The following is a 15,702-nucleotide window of genomic DNA, read 5'->3' on the forward strand; positions in this document are numbered from 1 at the left end:
CAATCCCTTATGATCGCATTCAAAGCATTGAAATATCACTTAAAACTCCAGAACAAGGATTATGGTCAGCAACTCTACTCCTCAGCACAATGGAAATTTCTACTGTAAGTATAAGATCATTTGTGCAGAGACAGAGCTTTCTTGGGGGCTGATCTGAGATGATGGAACAAACACTAACAGAAACTAAGGACCATCACAAACTTCACCACCCTCTGCTCCAAATTCAAGGTGCACTTCTTCAATGTTTCTCTCTCAGACTCAAACACATACATAGCATCACGGACATATTATGTTTTCTGAAAAAGCAAACTACCAAAGCACTGAATTGAACACACAATTTCCTCCCTGGGGTAGAAATAAGAGAAAAAATGAACAACACATGACAAATATTAGTCACATTCTTTAAAACAGTACTGGAAGGCTGCTTAGATACTACATTGATGAGGGTGGTAAAGAACCTATATAGAATAAAATAGAATCCATTTCCTACTAGACATATGTCCACATCACAAACACTGTCACAAGCTGACAGTCTAAGCAACAAGGTCAAGCACAAAGAGATAATGAACTATCGTCTCACACAAGAGATGGCCCCTTCCAGCTCAGGACTGATGTACATTAGCAACCCGGGGAAGCTTGCAATGCTGCTGCCCATGCTGTATCTATTCTGTGGATAGAGAACTACTCTTCTAGGGGGGTCATTCTGGCACCTTTCACCAGCACTACACTTACACTATTTTTAATTGCTTGGCTTGACAGCACATCTTCTTCCACAACAGTTGGGATGCCACAGAGAAGAAAGCACAAAAAAGGAAGACTAAATATACACAGCAGGTTCTGAGCAGAAATCACATCAAACAAAATACTGGCATGTAGTGGCAGCTGATCTGGAAAAGGTTTCCTCTCAGTTTCTTGGTTCCCTAATTAGGCCATCCATACTTCCAGCCAAGAGTCTGTGTGCAAACATCACTGGTCAGATTCATCACTGGTGAGAATAAGTGAAACGTGGTTGCCATGGCATTATCCATCTGTGTGGAGAGCAGAATTCCTATTCAAGATGTTGGATGATCTAACTGGGGGATTGGTCCTGCTTTGAGAGGGGGCTGGACTAGATGATCTCCTTCCAACCCTGATATTCTATGATTCTATGATATGGAAACTGCAACAGCCCAATGCTAGTTTGTGTAGTTTTAAGGAGACCACCACTGAAATGAAGAGCTGGATTAGACAGGGGAAAAAAAACATTATAAGAAGAAACATGGTGCACATGTTTTTGACTGCTCAATAAAGTTCCATGTTCTGCAGGCACCATAATAAACTATGAAAGAGAACTCAGATGCTACTTTTACAGGATTAATTGATTTGAGTCTGATCCTGCATCTACTATTCACGTGGACCTAGCATGGACTTAAGTAGGAATTCTGGATGGACTGGGTGCAGGCCACTTTTATCACTATGTAGATTGCTTACTATACAGTCGACCTTCAGGCTGGACAAATATAGTTGGCACAGGAAGTTCCTGGTACTAGTATACCTGTAAGTGTTCTCTCATGGACTATAACCTGCATTTACAGGGGGGTTAGATCATCATCTAATATATCTTTTCCATATCTGATTTCTCTGAATGAGAAATAGGGTTTAGGGTTTAACAGGGTTTGTCAACCTTTGTACCTATTCAACAAAAACATAGCCTATAGTATGGGCTTCTAATAAATATGATTTTGCTGCATCTTCCAGGATTTATCTACATTGGCAATTGAATGACAAAACTTTTGTCTTTCCAAGGTGTTAACCCCGTCCTCAAAAGACAAAAAGTTTTACTGCGACAAGTGCCAATGTGAACAGTGCATTGTCCGCAGGAGCGCTCTCCTGCCAATAACGCAAACGCCGCTTGTTGGGGGTAGAAGTTCTTTGTCTGCAGGAGAGCTGGTAGTGACACAGCTCTGTTGCTAAAAGCGGTGTAGTGTAGACATAGCCTTAGAGGTGAATATACTCTATCCTTGGCTGTATCTGCTAGGCAGCAGCAGATAGCCTGATCTCATCTGTAATCTGCAGGGTCTCTGTGTCCTTAGATACGGTGCCTGTTGAGTCTGGCTCTATATAATAGAGTATGTTTACTCCTAAGTATATGCTACCCTACAGACAGTAGAATATAAAGAAGTTTCCTTTTTTGCACTCTTAGAGGAAGACTGAAGAAAACCAGTTTTAGCACTAATTTATGTTTTCTAAGTTTTTGCTGAATGTTTCAAAAGGTTGGGGAATCTTGTTAATAGGTTCACAGAAGTTAGAGATTAAAATGACAATTCAGATCTTCAAGTCCATCTTCCCTGCAAGTGCAGAATATTATCAGCAACAGAGGACTTATCCAGTATTAAACTGGCATTGCATTTGATCCAAGATCATACTCTCAGTAAAGGGCAACCAGAATCTTTTTGTTGAACAGAGCACTCTGGGACGAAAATATATGAAAAAATATTTTTTTGGCTACATTTTGTTTTAAACTAGTTAATATTTCTGAAGAGAAGTTGGAGGCGGGAGGGGGAAACACCACAGCATTAACATGTACCAACACACAAGTAAGCTAAAACAAAACAGTAAGAAAAAAATAAGTAAGGATCTACCCCAATTCATTTCTGTGTGTTTCTGAGAGCCAAGTCTAAGAATAAATCCAACTGATGCTTAAGTGGGATTTTCAAAAGCATTCACTGCTGCCCTAACTCTGCTCAGATTGAAGTCAAACTTCCATTGTCTTCAAGTGCAGCAGAGTCCAGGAAACAGTGGGAACTTTTGAAAATCCCACCCTTTTCAAAAGAACTTTACACAAGTCTGGATAGAAAGATAATCTAGTGGCTGATCTTGTAGACCTCTACTCACTCAAATACTCCTCACACAGGCAAGTTATCATCAGGGGTGGCTCCAGGCCCCAGCACGCCAAGTGTGTGCTTGGGGTGGCATGCCGTGGGGGGCGCTGGTCCCGCGGCTCCAGTGGACCTCCCGCAGGCGTGCCTGCAGAGGATCCGCTGGTCCCGCGGCTTCGGTGGAGCCAAGGGACCAGCGGACCCTCCGCAAGCACGCCTGCAGGAGGTCCACCGGAGCTGCGGGACCGGCAATCAGCAGAGTGCCCCCCGCGGCATGCTGCCGTGCTTGGGGCGGCGAAATGTCTAGAGCCACCCCTAGTCATCATTTTCATTTGTTTCTGTAGAACATATACCCTTGTATGAGGACTAATCACACGAGTAGGGCTGTGCCAGGAGCAGACCCTTACTCTGGATCTGTTCTATTTCCCACTAAAGTTATCAGGAGTCTTTCCATTGATTTCAATGGGAATAGGATCAGGCCCTGTGTTAGATTACTTTAGAAACAATAGATTGGGGGCTTGATTTTCAGACAGTTTAGGTATGCAGTTACTGAGAATGTGTACACACACACACACACACACTTGTAAAAATTAACATTTTGCCCAAATCATCTCTCACTATTATTTTATGCTATTGTCACTACATTGACTCCACATAAATTATTCTTGATTTTTACCAGTGTAAGTGAAAGCAGAATCAATCTTCATAATTGCAACTGTCTGCCTAGGTTCTCAGAAAAAAACAGGCCCTTTATCCTCTATTTTTTATTCCATTTAATAAGACATTATTGATTTTGTGAACATGCTGTGAAAAGACAATTAAATTTAGTTCCTACAACCTTTGCATTTCCCGGCATTATAAAAGCCAGTACAGCTTCAGATATCAAAAAAGTACATTAATAAAAACATGTTAAAATATCTTCCAACTTTTAAAGTCGCAGACGGTGCAAGTGTGGGGCATTTATAGAGCTTTTGCTCCTGGTTCAAAACAACAGTATACATTAAAAGAAAAGAAATCTTATATTTGTGTTAGCCCACATTGTACTTTTTTCTGAATTCAGCCAGGGAACACTTACTGTTGGCACAGGCAGATACAAATGCCCTGATAGAGTTGTGCCAGTTTATGTCAGTAGTGAATTTAGGCCCCAATTCTGCAAAGTCCTTAAGCATATGCTGAACTTTAAGAATGTACTTACATCCATTTCTATTCAGCAAAACACTTAAGCACATGCTAAAAGTTAAACCACTGTCAGCTGCAATGCTTACTATTATTTTAAGTGTGTGCTGCCATAGGAACTTGTGATAACCACACAGACTCTTCTGTGGACATTTAATTCAGTTTATTAACAACCAGAGAAGGTATAGGTCAGTGTCTGTCACAAAGCTTTCCCTTAGTTTTTCTATCACTCTCTGATGTACCTTCCAGGTTTCTGCAATCCTAGGCAGGTGATTTTTTGGCTCACCAACCAAACTCTCTAATTGTGGTCCACCTCCTCCATTTTTTGGAAGAAATGTCTGACCTTTGAAGGGTAGGGTTTAAGCTTAGGGTCCATCCCTCTCCTCAGCATATCTTACGGGCTAACTAGCTCAAGCAGCTCCCTTCTCAGCCTGCGGGCTTCTGTGAATCCCATTCTTTGGCTGCTGACTCTCTTCATGCATCATACAAGGAGCCTAGGTACTTACCTCAGTGCAGTTTATTGCATTCGGCAGCAGGGCACCAAAATGTTACGTGTTGCAATGCTGAGTTTTAGTTCCCTTTGTGAATCTAGCCTTATGTGCCTAACTTCGGCTGACATCAGTTGGGGTTAGGTACTTAGAAGCTCCTGAATATCTCACTAGGGATCTAAACACTTTTATAAATCTGGCCCTAAGACACTTCTGAAAATAGGAATTGGGTTCCTAAGTCATTTAAGTGATTTAAAAATATTACTCTAATATATTAATAAGATTTAAATTATATTAGATATAGATATAGTTAGGCTATAAAGCTGAAAGTCAATGAGGTTTTTTTCCCCAAACAGCTTCCTTCACCACCCTCCTTTATTAGTTTCCTTGGCTTTCTCATGACACAAAGTGGCATTTAAAGGTCAGCAGGAGACTGAATGCTGCTTGCCTGCAATAGCAATTTGGTTTCCTGTTCTCTGTCCACACTGGTCAATAATTTTTTTTCAAAATGTCAAGTTTTTTTTTTTTCCCCTTGTGGGGGTGTTACAGCCAGGCCTTTCTTCTGCAGCTCTGTGCCAAACCTCACAGATTCCAGCTACCTGTTTTGTTATGCAATTTCCTTCTGAATAGTTTGTATATCAAAAACCAATCAATTGGGTTGTTTTAAGAGTTGGAACTACTAGATGTAACAGGAACAGCTTCTTAAAAAACAAAAACAAAAAAAAAACAAGCCGAGACACACAAAAAAAGTAAAAACAAAACAAAAAAATATCTCTGTATGGGAGAAGCACTTTTGTATGATCGTACTGAGAATGAATGTGAAGTGAAAGATCTGGAAGGGACAGACAAATCCATCAGCCCAGTGACAACGGGAGTATTTATCATAATGGGAAATGTAAACCCTATTAACACAAACTCACATTGATTTGCTGAATGCCACTACAGCTGATTACTAGTAACCATTTAGAATGCCAGGCAGGTTAAGTCAGAGACTATGGTAAAATTTAAAGTTGGATGATGCTCTCCTGGAAATGACAATAAAACTCCACATATTAGCATTAAATGTGACAACAAAGAAATTGAATCAATTCAAACACATGCTTCATAACCAAAGCATAGTAGTGTGGTCTCCAGATCATCTGGACGGACACACATACAAAAACATACTCACTGAGACCACTGATTTTTTTTAAAATGGGTCATCTTAAATATAGTTTGCTTTTTGTAATCACTGAAATTCCCTGATGACTTTTAACTGTGATGCGCACATCCTACTTGCAATCAGAGGCTAAAGAGAACAACTGCATTTCTATGTCTTTTTTCTTGATTTTCGTATTATCTCATTCCATTCAACTTTGGAAAGAAAGAGTCTACCCACCTAGTACAAAATTAACAGTACAAAGGCAACTATATCGCTTCCATAATAATGCCAGCTATGGGTTGTAACGCTGTTCATTTTATACAAACAATATCTTATTGAATACACTTTGACATCCATGTTTTCAAGGTTTTATTTCAAAGTTTTGAATTAATCCTTTGGAGACTATAAGCCAAATTCCTAGCCTTCTCTGCTGTCATTTAGGTGCTAAGCTGGCAATACAATAGCTATGTTCTAAGAATTTATTTGGTGAACACCAGAACTTGTACAACTAGAATTAGAAATGCCAGAACTGGCTGCAGAGAACATACAGGGATAAGGAGGGCAGGATCTCTTGCTAAGCTCTGCTAATTCTCCTTCACACTGACCTAGTACATTCCTCCTCTTTTAGTTCTGGTTTGCAGAGGAGCAGGAATCAGGCATCCTACATTTTGGTGGTTTTCTGTAATGTGCACAAAGAGCCCTATGGACCAGGCTGACATCACATTTAACTGGTGACCTGTTTCAACAGTATTTCCCAGTGTAAGAGAATGGATGGACTCCTCTGCTGACCTATCATATCAGCAGGTATTAAGACCATCTATCAAGCTGCTGAAGTCCTACAGGCTCTATGTGGCAGGTGCCGCTCACTAACCCCTTCTGGATACATTAAAGGTAGGAACACCCCTCATGAGGAGGAGATTCTAGAACACAGGAAGCCCTGGAAGCAAAACCTGGGGACAGTCAATCTCAGAGAGACAGCTTAGGTTGAGGTTTGTATAGTACTATTGTGTTTGAATCCCCAGGAAGGGAGTAAGTAGGATGACCAGACAGCAAGTGTGAAAAATCAGGATGGGGGTGGGGGGTAATAGGAGCCTATATAAGAAAAAGGCCCTATAAAATTGGGACATCTGGTCACCCTAGGAGTAAGTCTGGATTTAAACATAGGGTCTGTGTGATCTGTTAAGAGTGGGATCCTAGCCTATTCCCGAAAAATACAAAATGATGTAATTTTTTACATTTAAAAATTGTGTGTCTTTGTCTGTGTCTGTGAGAGAGAGTGGAGTGAGTGAGAAGCATTCATAAGTCAATCCTTTTATTTGAAAATCTATTTGGCATTTTAATATATTTCTATATTCCACCCCTACTCCCATTTGGGTCCAGGACCCTACAGAAGAGACACCCCTCCCCTCCTTCCCTGTACACTCTGGGGGCAGTAGAATCCAGGTGCTGCCTCCCCTTCTCCTGCCATAGTACCTTGAGTAAGAACTACAGAGCAGCCAGCCAGACTCTGACCCCATAGGAGCAGAAGCAGCCAAAGCAGGGACCTCTGGACATTCCAGTCAAAACTGTAGAAAGTTCTCTGATTTTTCTGTCCTGGGCTGACTGGCTGTTTGCCCCAAACCTCCCCCGTCACAGTCTCTGTACCTTATATTCTTTCCACAGCTGTTCCTCCACCCTGTCCTCCTTAGCCCCCTTCCCTTTTCTTGCCATTTAGCACATCCTCTCTTAAGTAAACCCACCCACATAAACAAAAAAAAAACCAAAAACCCCATCGAACCAAAATCGTGGCACGAGCATTCTGTTTGATGTCATGACGCTGTTTGCTCTGCTTGCATGTTATAATCCTTACCCCACCCTGTATCTGTGTTGTTTATTTAGATTATAATGTGTCACTGTTCATTTGTACTGCCCCACTGATCTGTATCCATTTGCCTTATGCTTAGACTGTAATATTTTTGGAGGTAGTGACTGTCTTTTTGTTCTGTGTTTGTACAACGCTTAGCACAATGAGATCCTGGTCTGTGACTGGAGCTCCTAGGCATGACCATAATACAATATTGAACACCACAAATGAGTCTACAGATTATTCATGAAGTATCTAAAGGTTGCTAAATAATGTTAAATCTGTTTAATATTTAAGCTTCATTAGCGGGTGAAAAAAAAAGCATTTCATGGAGAATACATGTTTTGACTTACAGATATAACATTTGTGAATTCATGAAAACTAAAAAAAAAAAATATCAAATACTGTCACATCAACCGTAAGCCCCAATATCTAGTCATTATTTATAATTTTTTCCTTCCAATATTCAACCAACGCAGTCTATTATAAATTTGATCCTAAGTCTCAAAAGATGAATTAATTGTTGTGGCAGTTACAAATTATATCAGAATACAGATTTATCAATTTATGGAACTGATTTTGACACTCAGATACACATTCTTAATTATATGCATCCCCAGATAATTGATATATTTTCCAGAATTTCCTATAGGCAAGACCCTGCGATTCTTCATGAGACAAGAACTAACTGAAAATAGAAATATATAAATGCAAAATACCAGCTACTTAGCCCTAAATTTTATCTGTATATCTCTGTCTCCAAGTCCGTGGCACGTTACAATTCAATACATTTGCTCCCAGCAATCAGTCCTGTTTTAAAGTCTTATTCCTCAGGTTGTTCTGAAGTGAAACAAATCAGGGCATTTTATAAAAAAAATTTCTGTCACTACTACCTGACAACATGCCAGTGCAACAGCAATGAGATTTCATTTGCAAAAATCTCATCCCTATAGCAAGGAAATCTTCTCACTGGCAGACGAGGAAAGCAATCAGGATATCAAGCAAAATCTTCTTCATCTACAGCAATGCAGCAGAATAGAAGTTAAGCTTGATTTACATTTTTCTGTGTTCATGTAATCTCCTGTTATTTAAGTGGCAATGAGTCACTAACACATTTTATAATTTAAGCAAAATATTCTATAGGAACAATTAGAACCTTGCTTTTCTTGACAGGAGGCATATATAAAACACTTGGATTCTCTGGTCCCAAACTGGACATTTCAGGTCATATGTGATAGCCAACAAATGTAGACCCTATTGAATCTTGTGAATCAGAGCTGGGTAGCTTGGTGAGATGGAAGGAAATAAATCTCCTTTAATTCAAAGGTCTTAGCATTGACAGAAAAGAAAAAAAAAGTTTTCTCAATGTAATGCAGTGAATATATAATCACTGTTAATCCCTCTTATGCATAATCTGCTCAATTCCTGTCATTAAGTGTCACATAAAGAGTGAACAAAGGGTTTCTCTGAAATTGAAGGTGACTAGCCACAAAGACTAGAAACTAAAGTTGATGATGGTTCTTTACAAAACAATGATTCCCAAATCATGCAGGTAGGTTCTCCGAGAAACAAACAGCAACGTTCTGTTAACTCTTTCAATGTCAAGCCAATTAAATTTGCAGCTAGTACTCCTGTATCTGTCTTCAAGTTTCTCAATTCCCAGTAATAATAGTTTAACAGCTCAAAATCTGTGAGAAGTACAATTTTTAAAAGACAAATGTAACTACACACAAGAACCTGCTATCTAATGTCTCTAGATGGGAATGTACATGTATATATGTGTTATAAAAGCAATTGTGAATTGTGTGTGTGAATATACGAAAACACCATGTTTTCTAAAACTTCATACAGCTCCAAACAACAAAACATTGCACATTAAAATTGACGCTATGTCCTAAATCATAGAAATATCAATGGGCATGATGCTAGCATTGCAGAGCTCCAACAACTCCCACTAAGGCTAAGCACTTTGTACTATCATCCTGTACAACATTGCATAAATACTGACATGCTTTTTTGGATTAGGAAATCTCTACCTGTAAATATTCTCAAATTTATTTGGAATATTCTTAACTAAACATGGACAAGACAATCACAAATGCAGCATAGAAAACTATCCTGCACTGAATATTTTCTATTCTACTCAATAGTTTAATGTACATTTTATTGTCTGGTGTTCTGGCAGGCTGTAAATCAGTGTTTCTCAAACTGGAGTCGCCGCTTGTGTAGGGAAAGCCCATGGCAGGCCGGGCCAGTTTTTTTACCTGCCTCATCGGCAGGTCCGGCTGATCATGGCTACCACTGGCTGCGGTTCACTGCTCCAGGCCAATGGGAGCTGCTGGAAGTGGCGTGGGCCAAGGGACTTACTGGGGCTTTCTCTACACAAGCGGTGACTCTAGTATGAGAAACAGTGAACTAATTAGTGGGTGACAGTTTGGAATGCTGACAACAAGCAGTTAGAATTACGTTTGTTTGCATTTCATACAACTGTGAAATGATTGATAGTATGCTGCAGAAGTGTGCAAAGACATTTCAGTGTCTCAGCTGCTAGAATGTAGTTTTTAATAGATTGAGCTTTCAAGAAATACTAGAATCAATCTGCATATATTGCATACTACTCTATGGTGGTGACCTAGTTACACAGTCCATCTAGACTGCTAAAAGCTTACTTTTCAGAAATATCTTTTTTGCATAACATTGTCAAAATGCTTCATTCTATGGAAGGAGAAAACTGTTGGGAGGTTTTTTATTGTTTTGATGAATTTGAAACACATTTCTTAGATCAATAAAGGAATTGGGGGGAGGGGAGGAAAGGGGTACAATCACCACTCTGATATATTAAAGAAAAAAATAAAGGAAAAAAATCCCAAACAACCCAGTGAACCACTTAAAGATTGATTTATACTCTGTGCATGACATATTTCTGCTCTATTTTAAATTATTTGAAGACATTCATAGAACATCATTTACGAGGACTATAGTGTATAGTAGTGGGACTGTGCCAAAGTGATAAAAGGTCCCTGTCCTGTAAAAGAAAAAAAAAACACCCCAAAACAGAGCAGATCGTATATAAAGAAGAGACTTGGTTGTTGAAGCTTGAATTCTTCACATAAATGGTGGAAGGCGGGAAGCAATTTTAAAAGTTTGGAATGGAAGAGGTTAAGGGAACCTGATGTATATTGAAAGGGAGGTTATTCCAATCATATGGGGCTTTACGGCAAAAAGTTCAGAATGGGGAGTGGCCAAAGGAGATAATTAAGGTGGTGCCAACAGAAGCCGGGATAGTACAAGAAGTAGAAGGGGATGTTGGATGAAAAGAGGGAAGAAATAAAAACAGGAATGATGGAGAATTAGAAGGATTAAGTGTTCACTTGATATGGAAGAAGAGTGAGAGCCGCTGCAGAGATTCAAGAAGAGGAGAGGTTCTGCTGGAGGAAGAGTGATGAGAATGGGGTGAGACACTCGGGATAAGGCTGCAGTCTGAAATGAGAAATAAAAGCACAGGCTAGTATCTTGGAAAGGAAAAGATGGAGTTTGGAAATTGTGAAGAGACAGAAATGGCCATATTTGGGTAGGGTCTGGATGATAGGGGAAAGGCCAAGATGGCTCCAAGTTTGCTAGTCTGAGTGGCAGGAAGGATGGCACTTTCAATGGTGACAGAGATGAGAGATGTTGAACTTAAGGTGGTGAAAAGTCATCTGACAAATTGTAAGTGAAAGAGGCAAAGATTCTGCATCGAACGGAAGCTAAAAAGATTGGGGAGGGGTTGGTATTCATGATTCATTAATGTAGAAATAACAGCTGAGTATGCAGCAATGAATGAGTTCATCCAGAGGCACAGAAGAGTTCAGAGGAAGAAGAGGAGAAGGCCAGTGATGGAGTTGTAAGTGATCCCAATTAAGAGAAGTCTAGGAGATACTGGCAGAGCCCAGTTGAGAGGGGGAGCCAATCATGGAGAGGTTGAAAGAGTAGTCAGAGAGCCAAAAGGAAAACTAAGAGAAGTTCCAAAGTCCAAGAAAAAGTTGATGTGGAAGAGGAGACAGTGAAATATTAACAGAGTTGAAGGCTGCAAAAAGGTCAAGAGAATGAAGATAGAGAAGAGGCTATTTAGACTTGGCCAAGAGAAAGTCATTGCTAAATCTGGTGAGAGCAATCGTAGCAGACTGAAGACAGCAAAAGCCAGATTATGTGAGACTGCAGAGAATATGGGCCTGATTCTTCTTTCACTTACAGCAGTATAAATCAAGAATAACTCCACTGAATAGAGTTACACTGGAGTAAAACTAATGTGAGATCAGAATTGGGCTCTGTAAATGCACCTGCAGCAGGGAACATGATGTGGTGAAAATGAAAGGAAAGAGACACTCACTTAATTTCTTCTATTATTAAGCACTTATCAATCATATTACCTCCTGGAAGCTGATCAGAGTTCTTTAACACACTGAATTTATCATGGCATTGAGAGTTATTTTCTCTAGCCTTGATAACTCACTTAAATCAATAAATCAGTTTGATAGGTCCATAGAAGATGTGCATTTCTATTTTTGTCAAGACATCTGGTTTTGCAGTTAGAAGTGCTTTTAAAAACAAATTGGCCAGAACTCCCAGCAAGTGTACATAATTCTAGTTTACAGGAACATAAGAATTGCTGTACTGGATCTGATCTTAGATGCCCTCAGTCAAGTTATGCCAGCTTACACCAGTTCACACTCTATCTCAATGTTGTTAACTTTAAAATAAACCTACTATAATACCCACAAAGCATAAGATCAATAGGAATGATTACCAAGAAATACCACTATTAAAAATGTTAGCATTAACTATTTTTTCTTTTAAAGAGCAATACATTCATGTTTTTTTGGAGGCAGATGGAAGAGATTTCCACTCCAACCTAATTAAAAAAGTGGACTTTCCAATTTTACTACAATTTTCCTTTACGAATGTCTGAGCGAGATTTTCAAAGGCACAAAGGCCAGTCAGGAAACCAGCTCCCATCAACCTTCGATAGGTAGGATCCTAACTGTCCTTTCTGCTTCTGAAAGTTTCCTACATATTCTCTTAGCAAAGAACTACAGATGGAGACCACTGGAGAAGACCTCTAGAGAACATCTTACCTGGAATCCAGGGCCAGATCTTCAGCTAATACAAATCAGTACAGCGCAATGTTTCTCAAACTTGGGACGCTGCTTGTGTAGAGAAAGCTCCTGGAGGACCGGGCCAGTTTGTTTACCTGCTCGTTTGCAGGTCCGGCCGATCACGGCTCCCACTGGCCGCGATTCGCCGCTGCAGGCTAATGGGAGCTGCTGGAAATGGCGCAGGCCAAGGGACTTACTGGCCGCCAATTCCAGCAACCTCCATTGGGCTGCAGCGGCGAACCATGGGCAGTGGGAGCCGCGATCAGCCAGACCTGCGGACGGAGCAGGTAAACAAACTGGCCCGGCCCACCAGGGGCTTTCCCTACACAAGTGGCGACCCCAGTTTGAGAAACACTGGTATAGCTCTTCTGGGCAGTACTCCATATTACAGAAGCTGAGGAAATGGCTCCCAGTTTCTAGTCTCATTCCCATACAAATACTCTGTTAATTTAGAGCTAAGATTGTGTAACAGCATTTTGCTTTTAAGTCTGTGGTAACCGTGGGAGGTAAATAAAACCATAAGATTGTCAGGGCAAAATTTTTTAAAAGGGACCATTTTAAAATATTGCCTTTGCAATTAGCTAATATTTTGCTAAAAATACTATGAAAAATTCACACGCCTTCTGAACAGTTATAATGTGAAACTTGGATACTAAGTTCGGTTGTTGAACTGTGCAATAGAAGGATTTTTATTCTGCTTGAAGTGCAGATCTCAAAAACAAACTTTAATTATGGAGTCACTAATGGTATCCTCTATAAGAAGAGGATTCTAATGTGGTAATTCAGATGAAAATAGCCTGAAACTTTACAACTTCAATTAGTGCTTTTAAACTTTTAAAAAGTAATTAATAAATATTGTACATTGAGTTTTAACCACCTAAGGCACTTTACCTCAGCCTAAAGAACTGTATCTGCACCTTTCCATGCTGAGCAAGCTACAGAAGGCTGTGGATAATGGCACTCAGCAGATCATTCTGTTCAGTGAAAGGTCAGCCTGCTGTTGAAGAAAAACACCACCACACGGGCCAGATCCTCAGCTGGTGAAGTTACTGGAGCAATGGCTGTTTATAACAACTAAGGATTGGCACCAATCCAACAATAAGCAGGAGATATGAAAGAGCTGGGTAGTAGGAGATCTCTTAGGAAGAACGGATGCAAAGGCAGCAGCATAATACCCCAGTCTATATGACACTGCCATTTCTGTACAACAATTATTTCATATCCCAAAGGGCTTCAAAACGATGTACGTACGACATCAGTGAGATGCAGCTAATCAGCCAACAGCTCGTTGGACAACATTTTGACCAGCCACACCACAATGCATGCAGTCTTTCAGAAAGTTCAACAGGACCTTTAACATTATACGAAGAAAAAAAGATGTCAGTTTTTAAGGTCTTATTTCAAAGATACCTGCATAAAAAAATCACAGGGTTCAGTTCATTTACCTCAAAAGAAAGAAGGGCTAGACTAGACACCATCAAGATTTGAATTTAGGATTCCAGGAAGTATAAAGATTTTATCCCTGATACTTCAGCCACCAAGCCATCTTAACACTATTAGCTAGCAGCTGTGGAGTAGTCTTTCCAGGGAAGTAGAGGCACCCACAATGATTAACATAAGCACATAAAAACAGCCATACTAGGTCAGACCAAAGGTCCATCTAGCCCAGTATCCTGTCTTCCGACAGTGGCCAACACCAGGTGCTTCAGAGAATGAACAGAACAGATAATCCTCAAGTGATCTATCCTGTTGCCCATTCCCAGCTTTTGGCAAACAGAGGCAAGGGATACCATTGCCGCCCATCCTGGCTAATAGCCATTGATGGACCTATACTCCAAGAATTTATCTAGTTCTCTTCTGAAACATGTTATAGTCTTGGCCTTCATAACATCCCGTGGCAAAGAGCTCCACATAAGAACATAAGAACAGCCGTACTGGGTCAGACTAAAGGTCCATCTAGCCCAGTATCTGTCTACCGACAGTGGCCAATGCCAGGTGCCCCAGAGGGAGTGAAGCTAACAGGCAATGATCAAGTGATCTCTCTCCTGCCATCCATCTCCATCCTCTGATGAACAGAGGCTAGGGACACCATTCTTTACCCATCCTGGAACTGTTAAAGACAGGAACAAACGGGTAGAATTAATGGTTAAATGCTTCATAAATGGAGAAGGGAAATGCAGTTTGTTCCCCAAGGGTCAGTCCTTAGGACAATCCTGTTCGAATTATTCATAAATATCTGAGAAAGGGTAACAGTGAGGGCAAAGTTTATGTGATAACTAAACTACTCAAGATTAAGGACCAAAGCAGATGTGAAACAACTTCAAAAGATCTCACAAAACCTAAGTTATTGGCAACAAAGTGCAAATGAAATTTAATGTGTGTAAATGTAAATAATGCACATTGAAAAAATACCCCAACTATACGTACCCATGTTCAATGGTCAATTTATGCATAAAATGAGTCAGGAAAAATCTGGCTCATCTATGGATAGTTCTCTCTGAAGATTATCATGCAGTGCAGAGCGGTCAAAAAAGCAACAGATGTTAAGATATCGATTAAAAAGAGGAGACTAGAATAAGGACTGAGCATATATTATTGCCCTATAAACATCCAATGGTACACCCACATCTCTGAAATACTGATTTACAGACTGTGGTCTTCGCATCCAAAAAATATCTGAGCACAGAAAAGTCCAGAAAAGCAACTAAAATGATTAGGGTTTAGAGGGTCTCCATATGAGGAAAGATTTAAGTGTAACTCTTCAGTTCGGATAAATAGAGGAGACAAGGGGGATAATATAGAGGCATAATAAACTCATGATTTATGGTAGAATAATAAGGAATATTATTTACATTATTCCATAATACAGAACTTAGGGGTCCCAAATGAAATAATAGGTACATTTTAAAAACAAATAAAAGAAGTTCTTCCTTTCACACACGCTATAGCAACTTGTTGAACTCCTTACCTGGGATGTTTCGAAGGCTGGACTTATAACAGTGTTTAAAGGTAAGATAAATTTCATGGTGCGCTAATCCTAAAGGCTATTACCCAGAGGGTC

At 40.0% G+C, this 15,702-nt stretch overlaps 1 protein-coding gene across 4 annotated transcripts in view; it reads right to left on the minus strand.

Annotated features, from left to right (window-relative positions):
• COBL (cordon-bleu WH2 repeat protein) overlaps positions 1 to 15,702 on the minus strand; it is a 270,372-nt gene that overhangs the window by 126,109 nt on the left and 128,561 nt on the right. The window lies entirely within an intron of this gene.

The sequence above is a fragment of the Chelonoidis abingdonii genome, chromosome 2, assembly GCF_003597395.2.
Source record: "Chelonoidis abingdonii isolate Lonesome George chromosome 2, CheloAbing_2.0, whole genome shotgun sequence".
Taxonomy (NCBI): domain Eukaryota; kingdom Metazoa; phylum Chordata; order Testudines; family Testudinidae; genus Chelonoidis; species Chelonoidis abingdonii.